The 25,712-nt window shown below is 38.1% G+C and overlaps 1 protein-coding gene and 1 pseudogene across 3 annotated transcripts in view; one reads left to right on the top strand and one right to left on the bottom strand.

The window, feature by feature from the left end:
* WRN (WRN RecQ like helicase) overlaps positions 1-25,712 on the bottom strand; it is a 154,065-nt gene that overhangs the window by 125,874 nt on the left and 2,479 nt on the right. The window lies entirely within an intron of this gene.
* On the top strand, positions 22,659-23,656 carry LOC131507956 (nuclear receptor subfamily 5 group A member 2-like; annotated as a pseudogene).

The following is a 25,712-nucleotide window of genomic DNA, read 5'->3' as shown; positions in this document are numbered from 1 at the left end:
TCAGACGCCTAAACGCCTAAAGGAGTCACCCAGGCCCCCCTGGAGTTTCCTTTAAAGAAGGATACAAAGACCACAGAGAGGTTGGCTGGACCACCTACTTCCTCAGGACTGTAGCAAGTGAATTATCCTAAGAATGGAGCACATCTCCTTTGTACCTCCATTTCTGAGTCTACTGTGTCAACTCACACCAACCTGGAGCATCACTCCACTTTTCTCTATGGCTTCCATAATAATGCTAGCAGCACGCTCACAAGAAATTTACTTTCCCAAGCTGTAGAACTGTGAGTAAAAACTATGAGCCCAGAGTGAGGCACTGACCCAGTTCCTCCTATCCACCTACTATCAGTATCAACCATATGTTTTATCAGTCAAATTATTAAAAGGACTGGTTTGATGGTCTGGTGTGAAAATTACTATGTTGAACCAGAGCTGAAGCTACATGGAAGATGAGCCATCTTCTTCATGAAGGCAGACCAAGGAAGTATTTTACCACACTACCAACATTTCCCTTAAAATATCTGTCTAGTTCTCATACCATTTTACACATAGTTTCACTTTTAAGAATTAATCTTACCAAAAAAACCAGCACTCCTCAGAAAGATTTATATATAAGGATAGTCATACTTGTTATATACAACAGTATTTAAGGTATATATTATATAACGTAATATACAATATATATAATGATAAAGAGTTGAAAATAGACATGTCCAACAACGGTAAAAATAGTTAAATAATGAATTATGGTACATCCATAAAACAGAGCACTATGCAGCCATTAAAAACATATTCTTGGGGCACTTGGGTGGCTCAGTTGGTTGAGCGTCCAACTTTGGCTCAGGTCATGAGCTCGAATTCATGAGTTCAAGCCCCACATCGGGCTCACTGCTTTCAGCCTGCCAGTGCAGAGCCCACTTCAGATCCTCTGTCCCCTTCTCTCTGCCCCTCCCTTGCCTGCACTCTCCCAAAAATAAATAAATATAAAAAAAGTTTTTTAAACATATTCTTATAATTTACCAAGTGAAAAAGCAAGTCAGACTCTAAATTTACACAATAAATGTGTATTTTTCTATGTGTATATATACATATTCTATAGACATGTACATATACATATATACAAACATTCATACATATACATATATTTACATATTATAAATTTTTAAAGGTCTGGAGCAATGTATACCAAAATATTAGTTGTTATCCCACCACTGAAGATAGTTTTCAATTTTCTTCTTTATACTTTTCTAAACGTTCCAAATTTTCGATAAGAACATGTATTACTTTCAGCAATCAGGAGGGAAAACTAAACCAATAAAAGAGGGAAAAGTTTTTGTTTTTTTAAATGAACAACTAAGGCTACATTTTTTTGTACTATAGGGTAAGAGCCAACTTTTTCTCTACAGAGTCAGATAGTAAATATTCTATTCAGACATTGTGGCACAAATGCCATAAGTAATACTTAAGTAAACACAGCTATGTCCTAATGAAACTTTAAAGACAATGAAATCTAGATTTATAAAATTTACCAAAATGTTATTCTTCTTTTGATTTTTGTTCAGTCACTTAAAAATGTGAAAACCATTTAGCTCATAGTCAGTGAAAACCATTTAGCTCAAACCAAAAGCAAGCAGCAAATCAAATGTGCTCCACAAGTTAGCCAACTCCTACGACAGAACACAAACAAAATGGTGGAAGACTGGAAAATGTCCAGTGCTACTGGTATTAACAACTACAGCTATTTTTTAATTACCATAATACACTGGTAAAATAATAAGAATACAACTTCTTAGTAAAACCTTTTTGATATATCACTTGCAAAATGAAATTAATGATAGCAGAATGAGTGGGTTTACTATAGAGGGTTAGTAATATTAGCCAATTAAATGTTAAGAGATTATCTCCCCAAATTATAAATGATGTTTTGAAAACATTCATCTTAAATGATTTTATTTGACATCAATTAGACAGTAGGACAAGCTGTCTACTGAGGGCAGTTCAAGTGCCTTTTAGTTCATGGCAATAGAAATACACCTGTAAGATTCAAGATTTAAATCAGACCAAATTCAGGAAAATTAAGACCAACTGCATCATATTAACTAAGAAGGGATAGCTTTTTAATCATCTATAGAGCTTTTAAGTCACATTCTACTTCACTCTGTTAGAGTAGAAATTCGTCTCAAGAGTACAACATTTGGTACAACATTTTGGGTGCCTGGGTCAGCCTCAGTCGGTTAAGTGTCCAACTCTTGACATTGGCTCAGGTCATGATCTCACAGTTTGTGAGTTGGAGACTCTCATGGGGCTCTGAGTTGATGGTGCAGAGCCTGCTCAGGATTCTCTCTCTTCTCTCTGCCTCCTGCTCTCAAAATAAATAAATAGACTTAAAGAAAAAAGAGGACAACACTTTCCCACTTAGAATGCTATCATCTTCTAGGAAATGGACAAACTCCTGTTTCTTAGAAAGCTGGGTTTCAGTGGAGCAGCTCAGAGATGTCTTTGTTCCTAAAACCTTTAACTAAGCTAAGGAAATTAATACCTACTGTTACCATGGTAACTGACTTGCCTAACTGCTTGAGGGCTAAACTGAATCCCAACCTTTCTGAAAAGTGTTTAAAACAACAACAACAACAAAACACTGTTAAGTTACATGATACCTACAGATAACGTCCAGGAAAAAATTTTTAGTAAGGAGTTCAGTGTTTAACTGATAGGCAATTATACTGTTTAACGTGAACAAATTTCTACCTACTATCTAAAATAGTTCACTTCTATTTGTTCAAAATATGTAAAGGCTAATCTGATAAAATGTTTTTATAAATTTTGATTTAGTCAAAAATCAAGAATGTTTACAATGACTTTGAAATCTGCTAACCAAATGTCATAAAAGAGTGGTCATGGTATGGGGTGCCTGGGTAGTTCAGTCGGTTAAGCATCCAGCTTCAGCTCAGGTCATGATCTCATGGTTCATGAGTTCAAGCCCCGTATCGAGCTCTGTGCTGACAGCTCAGAGCCTGGAGCCTGCATCAGATTCTGTGTCTGCCTCTCTCTCTGTCCCTCCCCTGCTTGCACTCTGTCTCTCTCTCTCAAAAATAAATACTAAAAAAAAAAAAATTTTTTTTTCAAGTAGCCATGGTATATAAGCTGTAATTTCAATTTTTCACTTTGGGCATTTATGCAAATTTTACAAATATCCATTACGTTTCACAATATTTCTCTGAGGAAGAAAACTCTATGACCATCACCGTATAACAAAGCAATTTCTATCACAAAGGAAAACTAATAACAAAGACTGATTTTGCAAAAGTTAGCAGACTGCTCTCATATTAAACATTATACTATTAAGGGGCACCTGGATGGCTCAGTCAGTTAAGCGTCTGATTCTTGATTTCCAGTTCAGATCATGATCTCACGGTTCGTTTGTGAGTTCAAGCCCCGCATCAATGCAGAGCCTGCCTGGGATTCTCTTTCCTTCTGTCTCTTGGCCCTTCTCTGTTTGTGTGTGCTCTCTCCCTTGAAATAAACACACAAACTTAAAAAAAAATTATATTATGAAGAGGCAGAAGACTAGAATGGAAAGAAATCTGGGCTTGGAGTCAGAAAACCTAGGCTCCCACGTTACTTTGTGTCAAGAAAAATTATCCAAAAGTTAAATTATCCAAAAATTAAGTTAAAAGAGAAGGCAGTACATCCTTTCAATGTCATATAGGAACACAACCTCGTCCAAAGATAACTTTCATTAGAGAATATACCTTTATATGACTTGCTATTTACTACTGATTAAAAACTGAGACTCTGTGAAGTTACTTGTTAACTTGTAAGTTTTTGTCTGGTTAAGAAGCAATTGAATTCTGTCATGTAGAAAAGAAAATGTCTGTAGGGATAGCTCTGTAGTTGACCCAGCAATTTTATTCCAAAGTTATTTCTCCAATGTCTACATGTAATGGTCAATTTTACAGGTCAACTTAACTAGGCTAAGGGGTTACCTGGCCCAGAGCTGGCTGAACATCAATTCTAGGTGTGTCTGGGAGGGTGTTTCCAGAGGAAACTAGCATTTGAATAGAACTTTGTAAAGACTGCCCTCACCAACAAGAGTAGGTATAATCCGATCCATTGAGAACCTGCATAAAACAAAAAGGCAGAGAGAGGGCAGATCTGCTCTCCACTTGAGCTGAGACGTCCTTCTTCTCTTGCCCTCCCACACCACACTCCTCAGTTCTCAGACCCCCCCTAGGAGGGGCACTTAGACCACTGGCTCCTCTGGTTCTTAGGCCTTCAGATTTAGACTGGAACTACACCACTGGTTTTCCTAGACTTCCAGCTTGCTGACAGCAAACTGCAGAATTTCTAGGCCTCCATAATTGCATGAACCAATTCTTCATAATAAATCTCTTCCTAGAGGTGCCTGGCTGGCTCAGTCGGTTAAGCATCCGAGTCTTGATTTTGGCTCACATCATGATCTCACAGTTTGTGAGTTCCAGCCTTGTGTTGGGCTCCACACTGACAGATTCTCTCTTCCTCTCTCTCTGCCCCTTCCCCATCACTCATGCTCCCACGCATACTCCCTCTCTTTCTTTCAAAATAAATAAATAAACTTAAAAAAAATCTTTTTCTATAGATCTATATATATCCTACTGGTTCTGTTTTTCTGGAGAACCCTAATATACTATATAATCTCTGTTCCTCTTTGAACAAATGTTATCTTCTGCTGGTTCCCTCATTAGTGAACTGAATGTGACATCTGTTGATTCTGTATTTGTATGAGAATCAGTCTTTAATATTTTGGAAAATTACACTTTGACACTTGGCCACTTAGTATCCACGTGACTTTGGACAAGTCACTTTACTTTCTGTTTTCGTTTCCTCATCTGTAACATGGGATTAAATTCCTAATATATTACTTGCCTTATTACATTATTATTATATATTATATTACTTGCCTTACCAACCATGGCATCAATATAAAGATAAGCAGTGATAAACAGGACATTACATCTTTTAATCTACAGTTATACATAAGTTGGTATATCGATAGTGTTAGCTAGGAAGCAACAGAAAGTTACTCAAATCACAGTTCTGATAGCAATCAAGCAGAAGGGAGAAAGGGAAGGGACAAAAGAAGGGAAGGAATGTATTCAGCTTTACAGAACCAGCAGTGTGGCCAAAGAGACACCCAGCCAGGTTATTTCACCTGGTGGTCCCTTGTGGGGTGTTTCATCTGATAGCCTCTTATGTGAACCAGTTTGAGCCCTTGTGGATGAGTTGAGGACCTGCGCAGAAGCCCCGGGTTGTCCTGGGTTAGCTCACTGTAATACAAAGATTTCCTCCTATGGGAGGGGTTTTCTGCCATTTTTTGAACAGACGATGTATGTATGCACTAGCACATTGACATGCTAGGTATGCACAACTGAACTAAAGTGCCTAAGTAACAGAATATGTATAAGTTCCTTAAAGTATATGTAAGCTCCCTGCCTCTACCCCCAAATACACAGAATAAAAGCTTCCTGTACAACCCCACAGGGAGACAGTGCTTTTGAGAGCTAGCTCCCTGACTCCTTACTTATATCAGGTAATAAAAAGTTCTTTGCCTTCAACACTTCCTTGGGTTGTGTTCAATTTAATGCACCCCAAGAGGCAAATCCCTTGAGTTCAGTTACAAGAGAAATTGTGATAGATCTTCTACTGTTACTATACCTCATTCCCTTTAGTGTACTGACAGGAATCAAGTGAAGATACCAAATCCATGCCAACTAGGCAAGGTATATAAAGTTATTAAAAATTAATTAAGCAGAGAAGTGCTTCATCAACAGAACGTTCTTTTAAATGATAAATTCAGGGGCGCCTGGGTGGCTCAGTCGGTTAAGCATCCGACTTCGGCTCAGGTCATGATCTCACGGTCCGTGAGTTCGAGCCCCGCGGCGGGCTCTCTGCTGACAGCTCAGAGCCTGGAGCCTGTTTCCGATTCTGTGTCTCCCTCTCTCTCTCTCTCTGACCCTCCCCCGTTCATGCTCTGTCTCTCTCTGTCTCAAAAATAAATAAACATTTTTTTTAAAAATGATAAATTCAAATAGGGGAGAGAAAATGGATTCATTTTCCAAAAAGACTTCATTCTTACCCATTAGACCTGACCCATAGTTTTAATACTGTAAAAGTATATTTAGGAGGTTTCCAAATATAATCTAAATTACAACAGTAATAGTCACATACTCACCTTTTTGTGCATGTACAAAATAAGAATGAATTAAAAAAGTCTCAATGACTCGTAAGTTATAAAATGGGACTAATAAGGGGCGCCTGGGTGGCGCAGTCGGTTAAGCGTCCGACTTCAGCCAGGTCACGATCTCGCGGTTCGTGAGTTCGAGCCCCGCGTCAGGCTCTGGGCTGATGGCTCGGAGCCTGGAGCCTGTTTCCGATTCTGTGTCTCCCTCTCTCTCTGCCCCTCCCCCGTTCATGCTCTGTCTCTCTCTGTCCCAAAAATAAATTTAAAAAAAAAAAAAAACGTTGAAAAAAAAAATGGGACTAATAAGTGTTTACAAAATAATTTAACACAGAGAGCTTATAAAACCAAAGCAGCTTAAATGCTTCAGCAATTCAATTTGGTTATCAATGCCTTAATTTTGGTTAGACTCTCTGGGTTTCATCTATATAGTTATATTCTTTTTACTGAGAGGCAGCTTCTAGTCAAAACGTCTTTCTTGGGGCGCCTGGGTGGCGCAGTCGGTTAAGCGTCCGACTTCAGCCAGGTCACGATCTCGCGGTCCGTGAGTTCGAGCCCCGCGTCGGGCTCTGGGCTGATGGCTCGGAGCCTGGAGCCTGTTTCCGATTCTGTGTCTCCCTCTCTCTCTGTCCCTCCCCCATTCATGCTCTGTCTCTGTCTCAAAAATAAATAAACGTTAAAAAAAAAAAAAAATTAAAAAAAAAAAAGTCTTTTTTTTTTTTTTCAACGTTTTTTTATTTATTTTTGGGACAGAGAGAGACAGAGCATGAACGGGGGAGGGACAGAGAGAGAGGGAGACACAGAATCGGAAACAGGCTCCAGGCTCCGAGCCATCAGCCCAGAGCCCGACGCGGGGCTCGAACTCACGGACCGCGAGATCGTGACCTGGCTGAAGTCGGACGCTTAACCGACTGCGCCACCCAGGCGCCCCTCAAAACGTCTTTCAAATTTAATCAACAATGCAATGAACTTTAAACATTCTGGGTTTGCATACAAATCCTAAAAGAAAACAGGTGGTTAACTCTTGGACATCAATCTTAGCAATATTTTGGGGATCTGGGATCTGACTTCTCAAGCAAGGGCAACAAAAGCAAAAAACAAAACCAAAAAACAATTGGGACTACATCAAATTAAAAAGCTTTTGCACAGTAAAAGAAACCACCAATAAAACAAAAAAGCAATCTATTGAATAGAACAAGATATTTGCAAATGATATATCCAATAAAAGGTTTATATCCAAAATATACAAAGAAATCATACAACTCAACACCAAAAAAAAAAAAAAAAAAGTGATTAAAAAAAAACGGGGCAGAGGATCTAAACAGACATCTTTCCAAAGAAGACATCCAGATGGCCAACAGACACATGAAAGATGCTCAACATCACTAATCATCAGGGAAATGCAAATCAAAACCACAATGAGATATCACCTCACATATGTCAGAATGGCTAGTATCAAAAAGACAAGAAATAACAAGTGTTGGTAAGAATGTGGAGAAAATGGAACCCTTGTGCACTGTTGGTGGGAATGTAAATTGTACATTTAGCCACTATAGAAAACAGTATAGAGGTACCTCAAAAAATTAAAAATAGCAATACCCTACAATCCAGGAATTTCACGACTGGGTATTTATCCAAAGAAGATAAAAACACTAATTCAAAAGGATACATCCCGATTTTTATCACAGCATTATATACAATATCCAAGATAGGGAAGAAACCTAAGTGTCCATCTAAGGATGAATGAAAAAAGAATGAAAAAGGTGTGCAATGGAATACTACTCAGCCATAAAAAGGAATGAAATCTTGCCATCTGAGACACCATGGATGGCCCTGGAGGGTATTTTGCTAAGTGAAATAATTCAAAGAAAGACAAATCCCATACCCAAACACCAGAAACAAGACTCATAAATACAAAAAGCAAAGTGGTGGTTGCCAGAGGGGAGGGGTGCTGAGGAACAGACAAAATGGATAAAGGGGATTAAGAGGTACAAACTTCCAATTATAAAATAAATAAGTCACGAGCATGAAAAGTACAACATAAGGAATATAGTTAATAATATTAGAATGACTTTGTATGGTGACAGATGGTAACTACACTTGCCCTGGTGAACATTTTGTAATGTGTGTACAGCTGACCCTTGAACAATATGAGGGTTATGGGCACCAACCCACCACACAGTCGAAAATCCACATGTAATTTTTTACTCCCCCAAAACTTAACTACTAATAGCCTACTGTTGACAGGAAGCCTTACCAATACTACAAACAATTAACAAATATTTTGCATAAGTATAAAGTAAGCTAGAAAAAAAATTAAGAAAATCGTAAGGTGGAGCCCCCAGGTGGCACATTTGGTTGAGCATCCAACTCTTGATTTCGGTCCAGGTCATGATCTCACAGTTACGAGATCAAGCCCTGCTTTGGGCTCCCTGCTTGAGATTCTCTCTCTCCCTCTCCCTCTACCCCTCCCAACTTGCTCTTGTCCACTCTCTGTCTCTCTCAAAAAAAAAAAAAAAAAAAAAAAAAAAAAAAAAAGAAGGAAAGAAAAAAGACACAAATCATAAGGGAAATACATCTATGGTATTGTGCTATATTTATTAAAAGTATTCATGTACAAGTAGATGCACTCCATTCAAAACCATATTGCTCAAGGGCCAACGGTAAATGTTGAATCGCTATGTCATACACCTGAAACTAATAATATTATATGTCAACCGTACTTCAATTAAAAAAAAAATCTAGATTTAGGGGTGCCTGGGTGGCTCAGTCGGTTAAGCATCTGACTCTTGATTTTGGTTTACGTCATGATCTCACGGGTCGTGAGATCAAGCTCCCTACCCCCACCCCGGGGCTCTACACTGACAAGACAGAGCCTGCTTGGGATTCTCCCTCTCTGTCTGCCCCTCGCACAGCTCGCACTTGCAAGCACAAGCACCTGTGCACTCTCTCTCTCAAAAATAAACAAACAAACATTAAAAGATTCTGGGCTTGATTTCTTTTTATTTATTATGTTACATATTTTCTAAAAATTGTAACCTCACCCTTTGAGTGTATCTATACTTAGTAATATACTAGCAACTAGTTTATGTGTGCATGCACACACACATACACACACACACACACACACATATATGCACATATACCCAATCTATAATTCACTTTAGGAGTTCCAGTGGTACAATTGGTTAGCATGTGGTACTTATAGAATTCATTTTAGAAGATATAATTTATAAGGTATTCTTCTGTACTGTTTTAGAGAATTCTTTCTACTTTTCAATGTACTACTAGGAATAGGAGGGGGTAGAGGAAAACAAGAGAAACCAAACAATCCATGACAAAGCCCTCATTAAATCCCTAATTAAAGAGGCTTTCAAGACTTTCATTAATCCATTGCTAGACTTCTGCTAATCGTCATTTCCTCCCAAATAACCCAGGCAAGCAAACTAGAAAAGCTAAATAAAACCACCTATTAGCATTTGGTTTGGCTATAGTAAGTTACTGAAATTTTAAAAGTAATAGAATGTTTTTTTGACAGACCCATTCCTTTATTATAGATACCTACCAAATTTTCATAACTATCAAATATTATATAATATGATTCATATTAATAAGGTATAAATAAAAATTTGTATTAATAAAGTCAACTGAAATAAAGTGTAAATGAAACCAATCAAATATAATAAAATGCCATTAAAACGCTAGCAACAGGGGAAAGGATAAAGCCTCACTCTATGCTGTGTCATTGTGAGAAGCCACACTGCCCATAAACCAGGAACACGACTCGACCTGAACTGAGTCCATAGCTCATGAAGTGCTTTATAACTGAATTTCACTATCCAACTGAATAATTCATTATTTTTAATGAATTTCCTCTGTTCTGTAAGTAGCTACAGCCAGTCAGCTGAAATCAACCATTATAAAATGGGAGAAACTGCAGAGAAAGTTTTCAAGTAAGTCAATTTAAAACTTGCTTAGGCTGCCTATTTTCCCTTTTACATTTACTCCTGTTACTTCACATGGCCTGAGATGAAATTTTATCGGACTCATTATCAAGTGTACATTGATGGTTAACTACCCACCATCCATTCCATCCTGCACCCTTTTTACAGTACCATGTATTTAATTTAGAAAAGACTAGTTATTTACCCACAAAGCCAGTATGCTTCAGGAAAACCGCCCTCACTCCCAGCTCCCATGAGAAACCCAAGTGATCTAAAGGTAATCTCATGCCCTTTGCGACAATGATGATTCAGAAACTCGGGTTAAACTCAAGGCATTCCCCCAAATTTGGCTTAAGAAAAAAATATACAACCTAATTTAGGCCAATGAGACACAAGAAGAAGGTTCCTGAAGATAATACTGTCTTGCACTGGTAAGAAAGTGATTTGAAGAGATGCCCTCTATTTGAGAACGTGAAGTCTGGGCCATCTACAGCCATTCTGCTACTACAATGGAAGTCAGCTGGAGGAGAAAGCCATCTTAAATAGAAATCCAAAACACAGAAGAAAGCAAAGACGAAAGTGGGGTCACAGTCAATGGACAAAGCCAGATTAACTAATCAGCCCTGCCTTAGCCTTCACGTTACATTTTAATAATATATTTCCTTATTTTTTTAGCCTGTTGAAAGAAGTTTCCTGTGCCTACATTCTAGTAACACACAAATATAACTGAAAATAAAATTGTGTGGTTAATCCTTTTCTTTAATTCCTTATCTTAAATAAAAATGAATTATAAAGATAAAATAGCCAAAGTATACAACAAAAGTTTCATAACTTCATATGTAGAGTTTCGAAAACTTTTAAAATAACAATAAGAATCAAAATAACAGTAACAGAAACTTAAAGCAACTAAGTGGGAGTAATATTTAACTTCAGGATGCAAAGCTCTGCAATCCACTGTGTTGAAATTCAGCAATGCCACACAGAAAGAAAAATGCATGGGGCACCCGGGTGGCTGTCGGTTAAGCGTCCAACTTTGGCTCAGGTCGTGATCTCACGGTTCGTGGGTTTGAGCTCCACATCGGGCTCTCCACTCTCAGCGAGGGGCCCACATCGGATCCTCTGTCTCCCTCTCTCTCGCCCCACCTCCCTCTCTCTTGCCCCACTGGTCGTTCTCTCTCTCCCTCAAAAATAAACATTAAAGACTTTAAAAAAAAAAAAAAAAAAGAGAAAGAAAGAAAGAAAGAAAGAAAAATGCATAAATTTTACCACAAGACCAGTAAGTGTGGGAGGAAGGGTGAAAAATAAAAATGTAGACTGGGTAAAAAAGACGTTGGGAAACTAATACATAATTCTGAAAGCAACCATAAGTTTACCCAATGCAAATCTTTCATAAGAACCTCTTAAAGCAGGATGAATTTATATAGAATGAATAAAAGAGGGGCACCTGGGTGGCTCAGTCAGTTAAGCATCGACTCTTGGTTTTGGCTTAGGTTATGATCTCGTGGTTTCATGAGTTTGAGCCCCACGTCTGGCTCTGCACAGGCAGCACAAAGCCTGCTTGGGATTCTCTCTCTCCCTCTCTCTCTCTCTGTCCCTCTCCCCACTCATGCTGTCTCTGTCCCTCTCAAAATAAATAAATAAACTTAAAAAAACTTTTAAATGAATAAAAGGAAAAATCAGCAATTTTGTGATTATACACCTCCTAGAAGGCAAAAGTTATGTCTAGTCCAATTGTCTTTCTATTGTACTTCAGTGCCTTCATTTTATGAATGAACAGCAAAAGCAGATCAGGTGCCAGTAGGCACCTGAAGAAACAAAGCTTTGGTATTTTTTCCAACAGCGTCTATCAATGCTACCACAGACTACGAATATCTCCCATCCCTCTATCCTCTGGGCTTCAACGAGACTAAAAAGGGGGTGAATCTCTGCCCTCCCCTAGCATATCAGACTAAAGATGGAAGAAAAGATCATAAAAATGTAGAGATAAGAAAATGGAAGTCAGAAAGTAACAAAGATTTAAAGTAGGCTTAGGAGAGAAGGTCACTGGTTTCACATATTTTTGGGAAAATGTGAAATTATACTAATTACTTATTTTCCCATGAAGAAATTATTCAACAACCATCCTCTTAATTCTCTCATTTTTAAGCATTTTATCAAAAAAAAGATCAACTTTAAAAGAGGTTGACTGCTACTACTAACCAGCTTTTACAAGAGACAAGCTTAACTCCTATCAAAAAGCTAGTCTCCTAAAATAAGTAATTTTTCCATAGTATCATGAGGGTATCTTACTTGATTAAAAGGAACAAATATTCTGAATGACCAGATTCATGATAAGCCTACCCGAAGTAAGTACTTCTCTATATATGAGCAAGAATCAATTTGAAAATATAATTTATATCTGAAATCAATAAAAACAAAATGACAACCTACCAAGAAATAAACCTAACATAAAACATAGAGACCCATTTTAAAGACAACTAGAAAAGTTTACTAGGATGTCCAAAAAGAGCTATTTGACACATTTAGTTTCTGGATGGTTAGTCTCAAAATTGTAACCACATTAATTAAATCAGTACACTCAAGAAGTAATACCAAGAAAAAATGTTAGCAGTTTTCATCAAATCACACAAGTTTATATTAAAGTTCTCTAGGAAAAGAAAATGCTCAAAAGTAGTAAATATTTTTTTGAAAAATAAGACCAATAAGGGGAAGCTCACTCTGAATATGAAATGGTACAAAACAACAGTAATTCAAATTATGTGGAATTGGTATAAAAAGAGATACAAATCAACAGAATAAAATATACCATGTTCTGAAACAGATCCATGTAAATATAGAAATCTGACATACCATAAAGGAGATTTCTCATCTTCAAGAAAGAATAAAGTACTCAATGAATGAGGCCAACAAAACTGTCTATAATTCTGATAAACCACTGTCAGCAAAAATTTTAAAGGTTAATCATATACAATATATTTTCAAGAGAACAGGAACCAGCCTTATCATTTTCAAAGACATTTTGTAGACATTATCAACATTTTATTTTTTTTTTTATTTTTTTTATTTTTTTTTTAAATTTTTTTTTCAACGTTTATTTATTTTTGGGACAGAGAGAGACAGAGCATGAACGGGGGAGGGACAGAGAGAGAGGGAGACACAGAATCGGAAACAGGCTCCAGGCTCTGAGCCATCAGCCCAGAGCCCGACGCGGGGCTCGAACTCACGGACCGTGAGATCGTGACCTGGCTGAAGCCGGACGCTTAACCGACTGCGCCACCCAGGCGCCCCCATTATCAACATTTTAAACTGCATACCCTTTAAGCCCGCAATGATATCTATCCTATGGAAATACATGCATATATGCACAAAGATGTATACATTATATCAGCCTGTAATAACAAAAATACTAGAAGTAATTAGTAGGGTAAATTAACACTTAAATAAACGACATATCCAAAAAAGAACTCAAACTCCACACCCAAAAAACAAAAAAATCCAGTGAAGAAATGGGCAGAGGACATGACTAGACACTTTTCCAAAGGAGACATCCAGATGACTAACAGACACATGAAAAGATGCTCAACATCACTCATCATCAGGCAAATACAAATCAAAACCACACTGAGGTACCACCTCACACCCATCAGATTGGCTAAAATTAACAACTCAGGAAACACCAGACGTTGCCAAGGATTCGGAAAATGCACTGCTGGTAGGAATGCAAACTGGTGCAGCCACTGTGGAAAAAAATGTGGAGGTTCCTCCAAAAATTAAAAATAGACCTACCCTATGACCCACCAGTAGCACTGCCAGGAATTTACCCAAGGGATACAGGAGTACTGATGCATAGGGACACTTGTACCCCAATGTTTATAGCAGCACTCTCAACAATAGCCAAATTATGGAAAGAGCCTAAATGTCCATCAACTGATGAATGGATAAAGAAATTGTGGTTTATATACACAACGGAGTACTACGTGGCAATGAGAAAGAATGAAATATGGCCCTTTGTAGCAACGTGGATGGAACTGGAGAGTGTGATGCTAAGTGAAATAAGCCATACAGAGAAAGGCAGATACCATACATTTTCACTCTTATGTGGATCCTGAGAAATTTAACAGAAACCCATGGGGGAGGGGAAGGAAAAAAAAAAAAAAAAAGAGGTTAGAGTGGGAGAGAGCCAAAGAATAAGAGACTCTTAAAAACTGAGAACAAACTGAGGGTTGATGGGGGGTGGGAGGGCAGGGAGGATGGGTGAGGGTATTGAGGAGGGCACCTTTTGGGATGAGCACTGGGTGTTGTATGGAAACCAATCTGACAACAAATTTCATATATTGAAAAAAAATAATTAACAACAACAACAACAAAAAATAGACCTACCCTATGCCCCAGCAATTGCACTACTAGGAACTTATCCAAAGGATATAGAAATGCTAATTCGAAGGGGCATATGCACCCCAATGTTTATAGCAGCACTATCAACAATAGCGAAATTATGGAAAGAGCCCAAATGTCCACTGACTGATGAATGGATAAAGAAGATGTGGTGTACACACACACACACACACACACACACACACACACACACACAAATGGAATATTACTCAGCAATCAAAAAGAATGGAATCTTGCCACTTGCAACAATGTGGATGGAACTAGAATGTATTATGCTAAACGAAATAAGTCAATCAGAGAAAGACAAATATATGATTTCACCCATATGTGGAATTAAAGAAACACAACAGATGAACACAGGGGAAGGGAAGGGAAAATAAGATAAAAACAGAGAGGGAGGCAAACCATGAGATTCTTCACTTGATCTCAGCCAAAAGGCCGAGAAGCAATAAACCATAAGAGATTCTTAAATACAGAGAACAAACTAAGGGTTGCTGGAGGGGAGGTGGATGGGGGGATGGGCTAAACGGTTGATGGGCATTAAGGAGGGAACTTTGTTGAGATAAGCACTGAGTGTTAAATGTAAGTGATGAATCACTGGATTCTACTCCTGAAACCAATACGTCATATGTTAACGTATACTAACTTAAATCTAAATTTTAAAAAGTAAATAAACAATAATACGGAATAAGAAGTTCATAAAAAAATACAATAGAACTACTGACAAGTTCTATTAACATACGTAAAGTCAAACAGGAAAAACTAAGTATAAGTAGTAGTTACCATTTAAATTTTAAAATACAAAATGAGGAGTGCCTGGATGGCTCAGTCAGTTAGGTGTCAGACTTTGGCTCAGGACATGATCTCACAGTTCATGAGTTTGAGCCCTGCATCAGGCTCTGTGCTGACAGCTCAGAGACTGGAACCTGCTTTAGATTCTGTGTCTCCCTCGCTCTCTCTACCCCTTCTCCACCTCCCCTCTCAAAAATAAACAAACATTAAAAAAACTTATAAAAATAAAAATGAAATTCTATTTAAAACTTAAAATACAAAATGTAAATGCAAAGAACAATCCAGAAGGATATGTATCAGTTAATAGGGATCCCTATAGGAAAAAAAATGGAATTGAGGTCAGGTATGTGAAGGGAGAGTTTTAAGATTCTATAATTTGTTTCTCAACAACCATATTTCTCTCTCCCACCCTCCCTCTTATCTACCTCCTTCTTTCAATCTGAGAGTAATATGAGCCTCTGTAAATAATGAAATCAATAGTGACTTATATTTTTCCAACTTGGGATGCTGAGGATAAACAAATTCTCATGGTTTTAATAAAATCATGAATGAGAGGAGCAAAAATAGGCTGATTACCTTAACACTAGAAAGAAGGAAGTAACAAACCCATTTTGCCCTCCCCACCCCCCCCCACCCCCCCCCCACCCCCAATGTTAATAACAAAGTTTTTTCGATGAGAATAACCTCATCACCAGTACCAGGAATGAAACCCAATTGTTTTAAGATCAGTGGGGAAATTCCATTCCCCCTACCATATAACCAATTCAGGGGCAGGAACTATAACCTAGCTCTCAGTTCTCTGGTCTCCATCCTTTGTCCATAACTGTCAAATGCAAAGTGGTCCTCAGAATTCTCTTTACAATGTATAAGATGGGATGCTTTTGCTCCAGCTAGACATGAAGGAAGAAATATATCACCATGGTTGATGCGCACAGCCATCTTACAGCCATACAAGAAACTGCTCCAAAAGTAAAGCACTTTCTTGCCTTCTGCATGGAAAAAGGTCAAGCACAGGGCCAGAAAAATAGTCAGAGCTCTAACTGAACTTGCCTTCAGGCCACTGTATCTTAGGATATATCAATTAAATAAGCTAAACTTTTATCGCTAAAGCCAGTTTGACTTGGGTTTTTCATTAGTTGCAATGATAACATCCCTGTTGATGGGATGGAATAAATAAAATCTAATACTACTTCTTGAACTGATTTTTTAAAGACTATACAGAATTCCATTTTCTTTATCATAATTTGTTTAACTATTCCCTATTGATGACAGTTTACTTACAAGTTTTATCACAAATAATGGTCAATGAACACCCTTATGTGTATCTTTAGGCATTCATATTATTATTTCTATAGGATGGATTCCTAGACATGAAATTGCTAAGTCATGGAATACTCCTACCTCTCTGCCTGCTTTCCACCAATAAATTATTCACAACCCTGAGAGAGAAGACAAGGCAAAGAAGACTACCCAGAAAGCCAGGAAAAATTCCTACAGAAGCATTATAATAAGCCTTTGGTGAAAGACTTCAAATTAACAACTAAGAAAAGATGTCATCCATCACCTGCCACTCTTATAAGAACACTTTGGTCAAAGAACAGAAGTCCGTGAAGGCGTTGTGGGTTGACTATGAGTTGCAATATATCCATATGTAACTCAATATCTAACTTTTCAGTGTTGGGTATAGAACAAGTTGGTGATATTTGAGTTGCATGTTAATGGACCATCACCATCAGTATTATAATCATTTATATCTACATCCTACCTCTTTTCCTCTCTACTTGTCCAAGGGCTTACAACGTTTGATGCAAAATTTCCAAAGACAGTGCCTCTCAGTTTTCTGACTAGGTCTCCAATTGTCTTGCCTACACCCTGCTCTGCTCATTTGTTCCCATAGGGATGCCATGTCATTACCAATGACTGAATCCTTCCATAATCTCAATTCTAAGCATCTCATTCTCTAATCAACATCTCCTATTTTCCAAGTTCATTCCCTTTAGAAATTCAATTCAAACAATCCTTTGATCCAAGTAGGACCTATAATCCAATGGTCCTACTTTTCCACTCTCCTCACCACCAGGTAGCCCTTACTTCCTCCTTGAGCAGTTTAAATTGCAAAATTATAACCACTTACTTTCATACTCCCTTAGCTTCATTGTGCATCTTTGGCTTCATTATTCTCTCCTGTTAAAACTCTCACCCTGCCTGAAGAAAACAAATTCTCTGCCTACTCTATGCCTGTACCTATGCAGCTAACTGAATGCAGCAGGTGAAAAACCCAACCATGCTGACCGGTCTCACCTTAAATTTATGACCACCAAAAGTCTTCCTAGCAATTCTACAACTTTTCACTTATCTATTTCCTATCCTCTCCTTCTAAGATAACTATTTCAGGGGCACCTGGGTGGCTCAGTTGGTTGAGTGTCTAACTTTGGCTCAGGTCATGATCCTATGGTTCCAGGGTTCAAGCCCTGTGTCAGGCTCTGTGCTGACAGCTTGGAGCCTGGAGCCTGCTTCAGATTCTGCCTCCGTCTCTCTCTGCCCCTTCTCACCTCACGCTGTCTCTCTCTCTCAAAAATAAACATTCAAAAAAAATTTTTTAAATAACTATTTCATATCATTTCCTCTCTGCTTAAACCTATCATATCTCCTCCCCCATCCTCACTTTCAGCTGACCACCTTACTTCAGATTTCACTGAAAATAAAAGCAATTAAAAAAGAACTTCCATATGTCCTTACCCTGAAATGTATTCACATAATTGTATCTATGCCCATATACTCTGCCATCATGGCTAGTTTTATTGTGTCAACTTGAATGGGCCACACTGAGCCAAGATATTTAGTTAAAATTATTCTAGGCATGTCTGTCAGGGTGTTTCTAGATGAAGTTAACATTTGCTTTTTTTTTTTTTTTAATGTTATTCATTTTTGAGAGACAGAGACAAAGCACCAGTGGGGGAGGGGCAGAGAGAGAGAGACACACACAGAATACAAAGCAGGTTCCAGGCTCTGAGCCATCAGCACAGAGCCCCACATGAGGCTCGAGCCCACTGACCATGAGATCATGACCTGAGCTGAAGTCTGATGCTAACTGATTGAGCCACCCAGGCGCCCCAACATTTCAAACAGTAGATGGAATACAACAGATTGCTCTCCCTAATGTGGGTGAGCTTCAAATCTGCTGAAGGCCTAAATGGAACAAAAAGGTTGAGTACATGGGGCGCCTGGGTGGCTCAGTCGGTTAAGCGGCCGACTTCGGCTCAGGTCATGATCTCACGGTCCGTGAGTTCGAGTCCCGCGTCGGGCTCTGTGCTGACAGCTCAGAGCCCGGAGCCTGTTTCAGATTCTGTGTCTCCCTCTCTCTGACCCTCCCCCGTTCATGCTCTGTCTCTCTCTGTCTCAAAAATAAATAAACATTAAAAAAAAAAATTAAAAAAAAAAAAAAAAGGTTGAGTACAAAAAAATTCACTCTCTCTGCTTGACTGCAGTCAAGCTAGGTCATTAGTCTTCTCCTGCCTTTAAACTCAGACTTGGAATGAAGCATATACCATCAGCTCTCCTGGTTCTCAGACCTTCAGACTTGGACTAGAACTGTACCTTCAGCTCTCCTATGTCTCCAGCTTGCCAACTGCAGATTACTTATAGACATAGATGCATATATGTATATAGGTGGTGTATATATATAGTATCTGTATATATATGCATATAATAAAATCTATAATGACATATAATGTATACAATCATATATATATATGTATATATATTATAGTATATATCTCTCACAATAAGGAATTGGGAACTTGCCCATGCTAAGGAGGCGGAGAAATCTACATATACACATTGACATCAATATTGACATAGGTACCAGGATAGACACACATATATGCACACACATACATATATATGTATATATATAGAAACAGAATATACATATATGTATAGATACATATACATTTATATATCTCCTGTGAGCTATCTGTGTGCCTAAATCCAGCCCCTCCATGTGTGTACTAGATTCCATACTCTCTCATCTACTCACGGGCACTTTTCACCTCTCTCCCAAATCACCAGTTTTGCTCTCTCTACTAGTCTACCAGAAAAGTCCCAAAGTCCTATCAGTATATACACATACTGCAATTTCTTCAATCTTAAAAACACAAACTTGACTCTGGGCTAACTGCTCCATTCTTTTTCTCCCCTTTATAGAAAAACTACTCAAAAGAGTCATCTACACTAGTGTCTCAATTTCTATTCCTTCCATTGTCTCTTAAACTCACTGTATCACTCCACCCCACCAAAAGAGCTCATATTAAGTTTACCAAAGACTTTCATGTTGCCAAATCCTACAGTCAATTCTCAGTCCTCATCTGGCTCAATACACCAGCCACATATAACACAATTAGTCATATCCACCTTCTTTTTTTTTTTTTTTTTTTATGAGAAGTTTGTTTGCTTGCTTGCTTGTGTATTTTGAGAGTGAGATGGAATACAAGCAGGGTAAGGGCAGAGAGAGAGAGAGAGGGAGAGAGAGAGAAATCCAAGCAGGCTCCACAGCATTAGCACAGAGCCCAATGCGGGGCTCGAGCTCATAAACCATGAGATAATGACCTGAGCAGAAATCAACAGTTGGACACTTAACCAACTGAGCCTCCCAGGCACCCCCCACATCATCCTTCTTCAAACACTTTATTAAGCATCTGTAACAATTATTCTCCACCTGTATCAGTAAGAATCCTTCTCAGTACCTTTGCTAGTCCTTCCTTAACTCCCCAATCTCTAAACCTCATAGCATTCTAGATTCAGGTCATAGACCTTTTCATTCTCTTCTCTACATTCACTCCCTTGAAGATAACAGTCTGATGGCTTTAAAATTATCTATAGCACACTAACAACTTACAAACTTATATAAACCACCTAGACCACTCCTATGAACTTCAATCTTGTATGTCCAATTATTTATTTACTAAATACTTGAGTGTCTAATGGGCAAATCACAGTGGGTATGTATAAAAGTCTCCCCAAACTACTCCTTCTATAAATTACAGTTCTCAGTAAATGCACCTCCATCCTTCTTCTGATTGCTCAGGCCAAAAACCTTAGTTATCCTTGACTCTTCTCCTTTCACACTTCACATCCAATCTAGCAGTAAAAATTTTACCTTCAAAATAAAGCTGAAATCCACCTTCTCTCACCACCTTCATAGCTAAAATCCTGGTTCAAGCCACACTACCTCTTATCTCCTTATCTCTACAATCTATTCCCAAAACAGTGGCCAAAGTGATTCTGTTAAAAGATAATTCAATTTAAAGAATAATACACCATAACCAAGTGAGATTTATCACAGGAATGCAAGGGTGGTTCAACAAAAGAAAATGAATCAGTGCAAATGTATCACTTCAATAGAATGAAAGAATACCACATAATCATCTCAGTTCACACACACACACACACACACACACACACACACACACGTAACATCTGAAAAATCCACCATTCTTTCATGATGAAAAAAAGACTCAAAAAACTAATAATGAAAGGAACTTCCTCAATATGTTAAAAGGCATTTATCAAAAATCCAAAGCAGGGCACCTGGGTGGCTCAGTCAGTTAAGTGTCCAACTCTTGGTTTTGGCTAAGGGCATGATCTCAGGGTTCGTGAGTTTGAGCCTGCTTGGTATTCTTTCTCTCCCTCTCCCTCTGCTCCACCCCCTGAAATAAATAAATACACTTAAATTCACAGCTAATATATTCAGTGGTGAAAAGATTGACAGTGTGGAGCTTGCCTGGAATTCTCTCTTCCCTCGCTCTCTGCCCCTCCCCCACTCAATCTCTCTCAAAATAAATAAACTTTTAAAAATTAAAAAAAAAAAAGGACAAGGCAGGGATATTCACTTTCACCACTACTATTCAACACTGTTTGGGAAATTCCGGCCAGAGAAATTAGACATAAAGAAATAATAATAATAAACATTCAAATTGGAAATGAAAAATTAAAACTATCTCTATTCACAGATGACATGATCCTACATACAAAAATCCCAAAGAATCCACAAGAAATCCACTAGATCTAATAAGAAAAGTCAGCAAAGTTGTAGGATACAAGATCAATATACAAAAAGCCGGCTGTGTTTTACACACTAGCAATGAACAATCTGAAAAAAAATTATGAAAGTAATTTCATTTATAATAGCATCTAAAAGAATAAAATACCTAACAGTAAATTTATCCAAGAAGGTGAAAAACTTGAATACTTCCAAAACACTGCTGAAAAAGATTTTAAAGATACCAATTAATGGAAAGACATCCATGTTCATGGACAGAAATGCTTAACATTGATAAGGTGCCAATGCTACCCAAAGCTAACTACAGCTTCAATGTAATATCAAGACTCCTACAGCCTTTTTTCCAGAAATGAAAAAGCCAATCCTCAAATTCTTATGGAATTTCAAGGGCCTTGAATAGCCATAACAGTCTTCAAAAAGAATAAAGTTGGAGACTCACACTTTCCAATTTCAAAACATACTACAAAACTACAGTGACCAAAATAGTGTTGTACTGGCATAAGAATAAACATATAGATCAGTGGAACAGAATTGAGCTTCCAGAAATTAATTCTTACATTTATGGCCAACTGATTTTTGACAAGGATGCCAAGTCCATTCAGTGAAAAAAGAAGTTCTTCAACAGATGATATTGAGACAGTTGGATTTCCACCTGCAAAAACAATGAACTTGGACCTCTATCTCACACCATATACAAAAATTAACTCAAAATATATTGATTCAAATATAAGAGCTACTAAGACTATAAAAAACTCTTAGAAGAAAACATAGAAGTAAATCTTCATGACTTTGGACTTGGGAAAAAATTCTTAAACATGACAACAAGAGCACAAGCAACAAAAGAAAAAATAGATATACTGAACTTTATCAAAATTTAAAACTTTTATGAATAAAAGAACATTATCCAAAAGTGTAAAGACAATCCACAGAATGGGAGAAAATATCTGCAAATCATATTTCTGGTAAGTGTTTTAATAAAGAGAATATACTATGAAGATTTCATACAATGCAATAACAAAAAGATAAACAACTCAATTTAAAAATGGGCAAAGGGACTGTCATCACCCCTCATCCCAGCCTTCCTCTGTCCTACTCACCTCTCCTTTTCTCCTCATCTTTCCCCTTTCTTCCCAGCACCCTCACCCTTGGGGCTGGAAGGACTGCTCTTGGACACACGAGAGGTGTAAATGAGGCAGGAGAGGGAGGTGCTGGGTTTCTGGACAGACAAGGACTCCCTATCTCCACCCAGAGCCACCTTATCATGCTGCCCAAAGTGGGGACTGAAGCCCTGAGACTGGCTCAGTCGCATGGGGAACAGGGGCAGATGCCGGAAAACATGCAAGTGTCTCAGTTTAAAATGCTGAATTACTCCTATGATGAAGATCAAGAAGAGCTCTGTCCAGTGTGTGGCGATAAAGTGTTTGGATACCGTTATGGACTCCTCACCTGTGAAAGCTGCAAAGGGTTTTTCAAGCACAGTCCAAAATAATAAAAGGTACACATGTATAGAACACCAGAACTGCCAAATTGATAAAACACAGAGAAAGCGTTGTTCTTACTGTCAATTTAAAAAATGTCTCTGTGTTGGAATGAAGCTAGAAGCAGTAAAGGGCCAACCAAATGCACAGGGGAAGGAATAAATCTGGGCCAATGTACAAGACAGATGGGTCTCTAAAACAGAAAAAAGCCCTCATCCGAGCCAGTGGACTTAAGCTAGAAGCCATGTCTCCCATGATCCAAGCAATGCCCTCTGAGCTCAGAATCTCTTCTGCAATTCAGAACATGCATTTTATCTCCAAAGGCCTCCAAAGGCCTTGCCTCCTACAGACTATGACAGAAGTCCCTTTCTAACATCCTCCATTAGCATGACAATGCCACCTCATTGCAGCCCGCAAGGGTTACTTCAGTCCCCTAGCCAGGCCATCAAGTCTGAGTACCCAGACCCTGACACCAGCTCACGGGAGTCAATAACGGGTTATATTCCTCCATGGACAGTTACCAGACAAGCTCCCCAGCAAGCATCCCACATCTGATACTGCAACTCGTGAAGTGTGAACCAGATGAGCCTCAAGTCCAGGCCAAAGTCATGGCCTATTTGCAGCAAGAGCAAGCTAACTAAAGCAAGCACAAAAAGCTGAGCACGTTTGGGTTTATGTGCAAAATGGCTGATCAAACCCTCTTCTCCACTGTTGAGTGGGCCAGAGTAGTAACTTCTTCAGCGAACTTAAGATATGTGACCAGCTATTATGACTCTCCCTTTCAAGAGAGACCTAACTCTGTTCCTAATTAAAATATTCTTAGTGCTAAAAACACACTTTCCTTAACTTTTCTTCTTTACATGATTTACAGAGTTAGAAAAATCTTATAACCTTGACATCAGGACTATCACAGCTTTTATTATATGTGGTTCATAGTTTGGGGGAGAGGGGAATAGCATTTCATGTAAACTATAGTAAATTTGGCTGGGTTTTTTTTTTTTTCTGAATAGTAGAATGTCTTTACTTATTTCCTTTAATTCAGATGGCTTATGGCTAGAAAATTTAAGTCTATGTGAACCAGCAACCTAGGGAACTTCTTAAAAACTACCAAATAAAAAGTTATAATAGTGCCAACTTAAAAGAAAAAATACCAACATTTACTTGTACTTAAACCCTAAAGAGTGAAAATGATACCACTGGTTACTAGTATCAAATAGGTCTTTACTACCTGTTTACTTTGACATTTGGTTGGTAAAGCTTTTGTTTTTGGAGCAGATTCCAACAGGATGTTTACTGTCATTGGATGGGGCTTAGGCAAATGGTGAGTGCTAGTCTACTTGGCTGGGGGTTTAGTTCTAAATATCTATGTCTATTGTTGATTTTAATAGATTGGTACATTGTAAACACAGTTCTTGTTTGTATAAGTATCTCTGTTTAACTACATAATTATTTTATTTCCTGAAACTTAATACTGAATTAATCTGGGAAAGTGAAATAGAAGTTTGGAAACTAAAAGTAGCTATCAAAGCACATTTGGTAGTCAGTGGTTTCATTCTCTGTTTTAAGAACAAAGTGAATCCTGGATTTGATTTCTCAGTGTATCTCTTACAAAATCAATTTCTCCCTTTTCCAGTCATAGGGGTAGATGTGGCTACAAAATATCTGTAGCTTCTGATCACCTAGGACTTTTGGAGGAAATTTAAAACTCTTTGAGAGAAAGACAATACAAAGCAGGCTTTGAATATAAAGGGTGACTGTTAAAAACCGTGCAGAGGGATCAGGGAATATGGAAGCTGTGTGCAAATGGAAAATAGTGCTTTTCACAGCAGTCTTCATTAAGCACTGTGACTTGTACAGGGAAACAAAAAAGTTACCTGAACAGATCCAACTAAGTTGATAGAATACAACCACCATGCTGTTAAGACTATTAATGTATCCAGCTCTTTACTCTCTTGTCCTTTATTGTCCCATTTAAAGATGGCTGAAGGTGGAAATAGACACTAGGCTGCAGAGGACAAGCCGAATGCATTGATTTAGCACAGTGAGGCCAGATATTTCCTGAGTATGCAATCACTTTGTGATAAAGTGTTTTCCACTAAAAACAAAAACAAATAGGGGCACCTGGGTGGCTCAGTCAGTTACCTCTTGATTTCAGCTCAGATCATGACCTCACAGTTCATGAGTTCAAGCTCTGTATCAGGCTCCACGCTGACAGGAGCCTGCTTGGGATTCTCTCTCTCTCCCTCCCTCTCTGCCCCTCCCCAACTTACACTCTGTCTCTCATAAATAAACATTAACAAATTTTTCAGTAAATAAATTTAAAAAAAATAAAAATGGGCAAAAACTTGAACAGACATTGCGCCAAAGAAGATATACCAAATAGCCAATAAGCACATGAAAAAAAAATGCTCAACATCATTAGTCACTAAGGAAATGCAAATCAAAACCACAATAAGATATCACTTCACTTCATCACCTAGGAATAAGAATTATATGAAAGAGGAAGAAAATTATTTAGAGAAGATATGGAGAAACTAGAAGTTTTACCACATTGCTGGTTAAATGTAAAACAGTGCTGCCAATGTGGTTGGGCAGTTAGCTCCTCAACAACTGAAACAGAATTATCACATGATCCAGCAAGTCCACTCCTAGATATATACCCAAAAGAATTGGAAACAGGAACTCAAGCAGATATTTGTAAGCCAGTGTTCACTGCAGCATTATTCACAATAGCCAAAAGTGGTAAAAAAAACCAAGTGTCCATCAACAGATGAACATAAAACGGAATATAAACACACAATAAAATATTACTCCGCCAAAAGTTCTTT

The sequence above is a fragment of the Neofelis nebulosa genome, chromosome 3 (genome assembly GCF_028018385.1).
Source record: "Neofelis nebulosa isolate mNeoNeb1 chromosome 3, mNeoNeb1.pri, whole genome shotgun sequence".
Taxonomy (NCBI): domain Eukaryota; kingdom Metazoa; phylum Chordata; class Mammalia; order Carnivora; family Felidae; genus Neofelis; species Neofelis nebulosa.
Note: the sequence above shows the minus strand (reverse complement) of the source record. Positions and strands in the feature narration are given on the sequence as shown.